Source organism: Halyomorpha halys, unplaced genomic scaffold, assembly GCF_000696795.3.
Source record: "Halyomorpha halys isolate HHAL.00 unplaced genomic scaffold, Hhal_1.1 Scaffold641.1, whole genome shotgun sequence".
Taxonomy (NCBI): domain Eukaryota; kingdom Metazoa; phylum Arthropoda; class Insecta; order Hemiptera; family Pentatomidae; genus Halyomorpha; species Halyomorpha halys.
This window is the reverse complement of record NW_027110907.1, coordinates 86,695-92,472: the sequence shown is the minus strand read 5'-3', so window position 1 is coordinate 92,472 and position 5,778 is coordinate 86,695. Positions and strand designations below refer to the sequence as shown.

At 30.5% G+C, this 5,778-nt stretch overlaps 1 protein-coding gene across 1 annotated transcript in view; it reads left to right on the top strand.

The window, feature by feature from the left end:
* The window catches only part of LOC106684982 (NGFI-A-binding protein homolog), a gene marked incomplete at its 3' end in the record, with an annotated part of 127,923 nt that overhangs the window by 37,037 nt on the left and 85,108 nt on the right, over nucleotides 1-5,778 (top strand). The gene's annotated exons all lie outside the window — the stretch shown is intronic.

Sequence of the window (5,778 nt, the reverse complement as noted above, 5' to 3'; positions counted from 1 at the left end):
TTATCTTACCTCAATACCACTTTGAAAACATATAATTTAACAACTTTAAACTTCATGCAGGCTATTCAGGTCAAATTATCAATATCTATGAAACATTAAAAACATTAGGTAAAATATTTTTTTGTTAATAAGTATATCCCACATTTGTTTAATTACCTAATTAGTCAATTATCAATTAAAAAAAAGTCAATTTATTTATCTGCAGACACTTTTATCACAACAATGCTTGTAACCTTCCTCCACTCAGTTCAAGCATTTAAACATTATTTATCATAACTACATTTTTGTCAATTTTTCTCTTTATTTCATTAGCAAAAATCCTATCAAGGCCAACTATAACTATCCACATACAATTTTTCCAATATTATTTATAAAGTATTTTAAATTGTTTGTAGGATCATACATGTAATAGAAACGGTTTCGTAGTAGATTGTCCCTGAAGATGGCCGGATTGGCCGAAACATTGGACGTATAAGAGAAATCAAAAGTTTTGAGACTATAATGGATAGAGTTTGAATTATTTATTTAAAAAAAGTATATTTGTATTTTATATATTATTTTTCCGTCTCACCTCCTTAAATTTCTTTAAAAAAAAAAAAGGTAAAACAAGTCAATTACAATAATTTGAATATATTTTATTATAATGTTGCACAACGTTTCGAGACTATTCTTCCATATTCGTGTACTTTAATAAACTTACAAACAACAATAATTCACTATAACAACAATCCTCACCCATGTGTATTTATAATTCATATAATTATATTTATCCCATAATTAGTCAAAACTTTTAATTTCAAAAAGTAAATTTTGTCATCGACATGGCTGAAGAAAATTTTTTTACACTGTTTTTATTTTATTATCATTCGTGATTTTGTCCATTCTTCTCCTCTCTCTAGCACAAACATTACTCTATATTTCTTACTACCTCTTTGGATCTATAAAATAAGTATATCACGTCATTTCAGGACGGTTCAAAATAATCTTTTTTTATTATTTGATTAGCATTTAGTTCAGTGGTTCCCAAACTTTTTTTGTCCAGGAAAATCATTACTTAGCGCCCCCTGCAAATTAATTTTTTTTAAAAATTGTAATAGTAATTACTTGGAAATATGTATGTATTAATAATTTTACTGTTGACTGAGATTAATAATTTTTAATTTAATGTGAAAAAATGACTAATTAGGGTTATTTGTGGACTGATAGAAATGACCTGGGCCTAATAGCCTGCATGGAGTAGTTTTTTAAATGTTTTGGTTCTAAAATTGTATTAAGATGGCCAAAGTGGCCGAAATGTCGGACTTATGAATAAGAATGTTTTGAGACTAAAATGGGCAAAACTTTGTCCATTTAAATAATATTAACCAGTCTCAATAAAGTGTTAAGACTATAAATAATTATTATTATTGTTTGATAGATAAATTATTATTTCATTTAATATTAAGGTGAAAAAAAAGACGAACACTTTGTTTTAAACCTTGAATATTAATGACTAATTATATAAAATTGGCTTTCTTAAAATATTCAAAGGGTTGACTTGTTATTATGTTGCTTTTACAGAGTTGCCCCCTCGTGGATTCGAACTAAACATCAATTGTTTGTATTGCTCCTATTATAAACACTTTGTTTCCTTTTTGGATCATCGATGCCTTGCTAATACTTGGCCTCTTGCATTCATTATGTTCTATAATTGGTTAGAAATTAGCCGCGATATTGTCAATACGCGACGGAACCTCCGAAGCGCGAAGCGTTGCTCAGCCCTGATTAGACGTAGACAAAAGGATCAGGACTGGCTAAGACAAACGCAGGGGTTGTTAACCCCTTGGGCCGTTCCCACAGCTCATTAACAAAGACAAGGGATGCTGGGGGCGAAAAAAATAAGGAAGAACCGCTTTTTGTGGCCCCTGGGGAGGGCATTAGCATACAGATGTAGGGGCATCTGCCCCCTCCTCGTACAGGTTCTCAGGATGTACCAGGAAGGAATATTGTTCAGGATGCAATATCCCGATCAGGAAGGAGGAACCCCTTACGCAACAGGATCTGATTAGGTTGGGATATGGGAATATTGAATCAGCAACTGGATATGCCGCAGGTTTATTCCATTCCTATAATTTCTTTCTTATTACTATTTACTTCTAAGCAATAAACATTTTATACTCTTATACTCTCTATTATTTTTTGTGTAAAGAACTGTTTGAATTGTATATCGACCAACTCTACTTGCCAAAAGTGTCTGTTTTAAAGGTGAGATATGGAAGAAACCACGGAGGGCGGAAGTTGTTTCATGCTGTTTGCTAATTTTAGTCTCTTTTTTCAATGCTGCCCGATTTGACTAACATTCTAACTTAAGTCTCATCTTAAAAGAAGATGGCCTCGTGACCTTATATTGTAAACTGTTTTTAGAGTTCTACTACTGGGTAGTTTCTCTACATCCTGTATCATATCATTATGCCATTATGATCAAATTTACTTGTATTTTTTATACAGTTGTAAATATCAATAAATAAATAAAAAAAAAAAAAGTCTCATCTCTCCGTTTTCAATAAATGTTTCTAAGGAGAGATAAGGCCGTTGCTGACGAGGGATTTCAGGGGGGCGGGATGTCCTTTTATGATTTTTTGTGTTATACCTGCAATATACCTTTTCTTTAAATAAGATCTATTTATTTTTATTAAAAACTATATTTATATTTAAAATAACAACCAAACCACATAATTTGTGTATCAAACCGATTACTACTTAATAAATACCAAAACCAGGGGCATGGTCTAGAACGAGACTTGAAACGTTAATTCATTATATTTTAAAAGATGTACACTTCTGTATGTTGTATTAGTAATAACTATTTAACTAGTAAGTAATAGGAATTTACCTATGTATATGTATTTACATCTATGCTTTCATTGTCATTCAATACTAACACCAAATGGGTCCAACTCCATGGCTAAAAGATGTATATATTTTTTTAAGACAAACTGTTGTGAAGTACAATGATATAGTACAACTTTTATATAACTGTATATATAATTTCTGTATTTTATATAAATTCTTAAGGGGAAGATAATTTTGTCCATTACACGAAGGTAACCGTTGATAAGGGGTGAATATAAAAATAACACAAAAATGATTTTTTTTTTTTGTAATATTACGTTCTGTCATATATTTGCAAACAAAGATAATATGGATCATAGAGTACATTAATACCATATAAAACATTAATTTATATAGTTATGTACAAGTATATGTACTTAAGTTGTGATGAATCTTAACTCTAAAAAAAAAAAAATCAATCGTACAATTGTTATATTATTAAAGAAAAAAAAAGTTTTGACTCAATAAACGATTCGAATACTACCATTTTTTCTGACTTGGAAAATCATTTCGAAATTTCTCTAGAGCTATGTGTTGATTTTTATATAAGGATTTGTTTATCCTGCTTTTAAACTATAGTAAATAGGAAAAATCTTAAATGAATGATTTACCTAAATATGTAAATACATTAAAAAAAATAAAATATAATTATTTCATTTTCACTTATTTTAATACAAATTATAAATTCCATACAATGTTTATTTTCGCAGGAATTTGAAATTATAATTTTGAAATTTGCTTAAAATACATGATACATACTTTTAATACATAAATAAATTAGCTACAAATGATATTCTGCAATACTGTATGTTTATATAAATATTTTTTTATATTATTGAGAAGGGAAGAGTGCTGGAGAAGAAATTTCCATATAATAATATAAAATATAAAAAAAAGGAATCTATCTATTTTGTTTCTATATGGTGGCTGGTTGAGAAATTCAAAATATTCCAGAAATGTGTTACATAGAATCTCTCAATTCGTGAAGGGAAAATTAGGACTCTCTGGTATGACTTTTTTCCCTCTTTTTTTTTAATTTAATTATGTAAGGCATCATTGTTGTCTTTAAATAAGGTCATTATTGCCTTATTTTTTATGGTAGAGCTTGAATTTTAAATTTTATAGTAGAGAGTGGAATGATGGAAAAACTCAAAAAGTTTATCCGCGGTTTGTTTGTTATACTGCAAGATGAAATAGAGATCCGCTGGTATATCATATAAAGATCTGAGGGAGTTATATGCTCGGCATTTAAATTCTTAAAGTCAAAAAAAGTCAAAATGTCTTTAATTGTATGTTCACATACGCTGATGACACATGTATACGTTCTGTAAACAACGACCCAACTAATGCATTAGTTATGTGGCACACATAACATCTATTGAAGAATGGTGTAAAAACTGGAGAATCTAAATAAATCCTGACAAATCCCACCAGATCACCTTTACTCTCCGTCGTAAACCTCTGCCCTCCTGTCCTACAGTATCCTTTCTAGATACACCACTAACGCCTGTTGAACAGATTCGATACTTAGGACTCCATCTTGACAAGAGACTTACTTGGAATCCCCACACAAGACTGAAACGACAAGAAACTGCTCGTAGATTCCGATTGCTACAACACTTACTTGACAAACGCTCTAAACTTCCCATTCACTACAAAAAATTAGTATACTCTACAATAATCAGACCAATATGGAATTGAGCTCTGGGGCTCCACCAAACCATCAAATTCTTCCCGAATCCAATCGTTACAATCCAAAATCCTACGTAAAATCTTTGATGCTCCTTATTATGTCACAAATAAACTCATTCATAAAGACCTTAACATCTCATTTGTTGCAGATTTGACCCAAAACAGATATGCGTCTTTTTATTCCAAACTTCTTAACCATCCTAACCCATTAATTCTAAATCTTCCATCCTTAACAATCCCTGATAATCCTCCGCGGCGTCTGAAAAAAAGTTGGCCACGGGACCTTCTAGTTTAAATTAATGTTTGAAGTACCACCAATGGGTGGTTATTAACCTATTGTATTATTTTGTACAGTTTTAAATTACAATAAATAAATAATAAAAAAAAAATTGTATGTTCTGTCCCGCAAGTTTGGTCAACATGATCTTTTTCCCTCATTAAATGGGTCGTATAGCCAATACAACTGTTAATAAAATTAAACTGAATGCATTAAAACTCAACACAAATTAGACAATGTTTAATCACTTAAAGTTGTCTAACATAATGAATAATTGATCCGAGGACGTGCGGCGTGTATCTTAAAATCGAACATGCAACGAGGTATGCATACTAAGTAGCCATGAATCTGATAAATTATAAAACTGGGTCCAGACTACGGTCGTAAAGGAGACACTCCATCGAACAGACCGGTCGGTGCCTCTCAGTCTGTCTGCTATATCTCAATCCCAGGACTTTATCCTCACATAAAGTACTTTAATATGTATATTTTATTATTTAATTAAAATTAAAAAAAAAATTTTTTTATTTAAATAATACAATCTATCACACTTAAGAGAAATGAGTACGTTTTCAATCATACCATTAATACAAATAAAAAAATAATAATAAAGATAAAATAAAATCTCTATTAACATTAACTTTAAACAATAGTTTAAGGAAATTTGAGTACTCCATGAAGTCACGGCAACTCCATTTTCCTATACAAGCTAATGATGGAAAATTAATATTATTATCATCTAATTTATTTTAAAATGGCGGTTCATAAGAGGTTTCATTCTCTCATAACCAGGACAATTTCAACTTTAATCTAGAATTTTAAAACTTGAAGAAGTTTGTCGGTGGGTGCGGTCAGCAAAGAACAACATAAATAAACAAAACCATATTTATTTATTTTATGCCGACGTTTCGACCTGAGTTTCAGGTCTTCATCAGGGC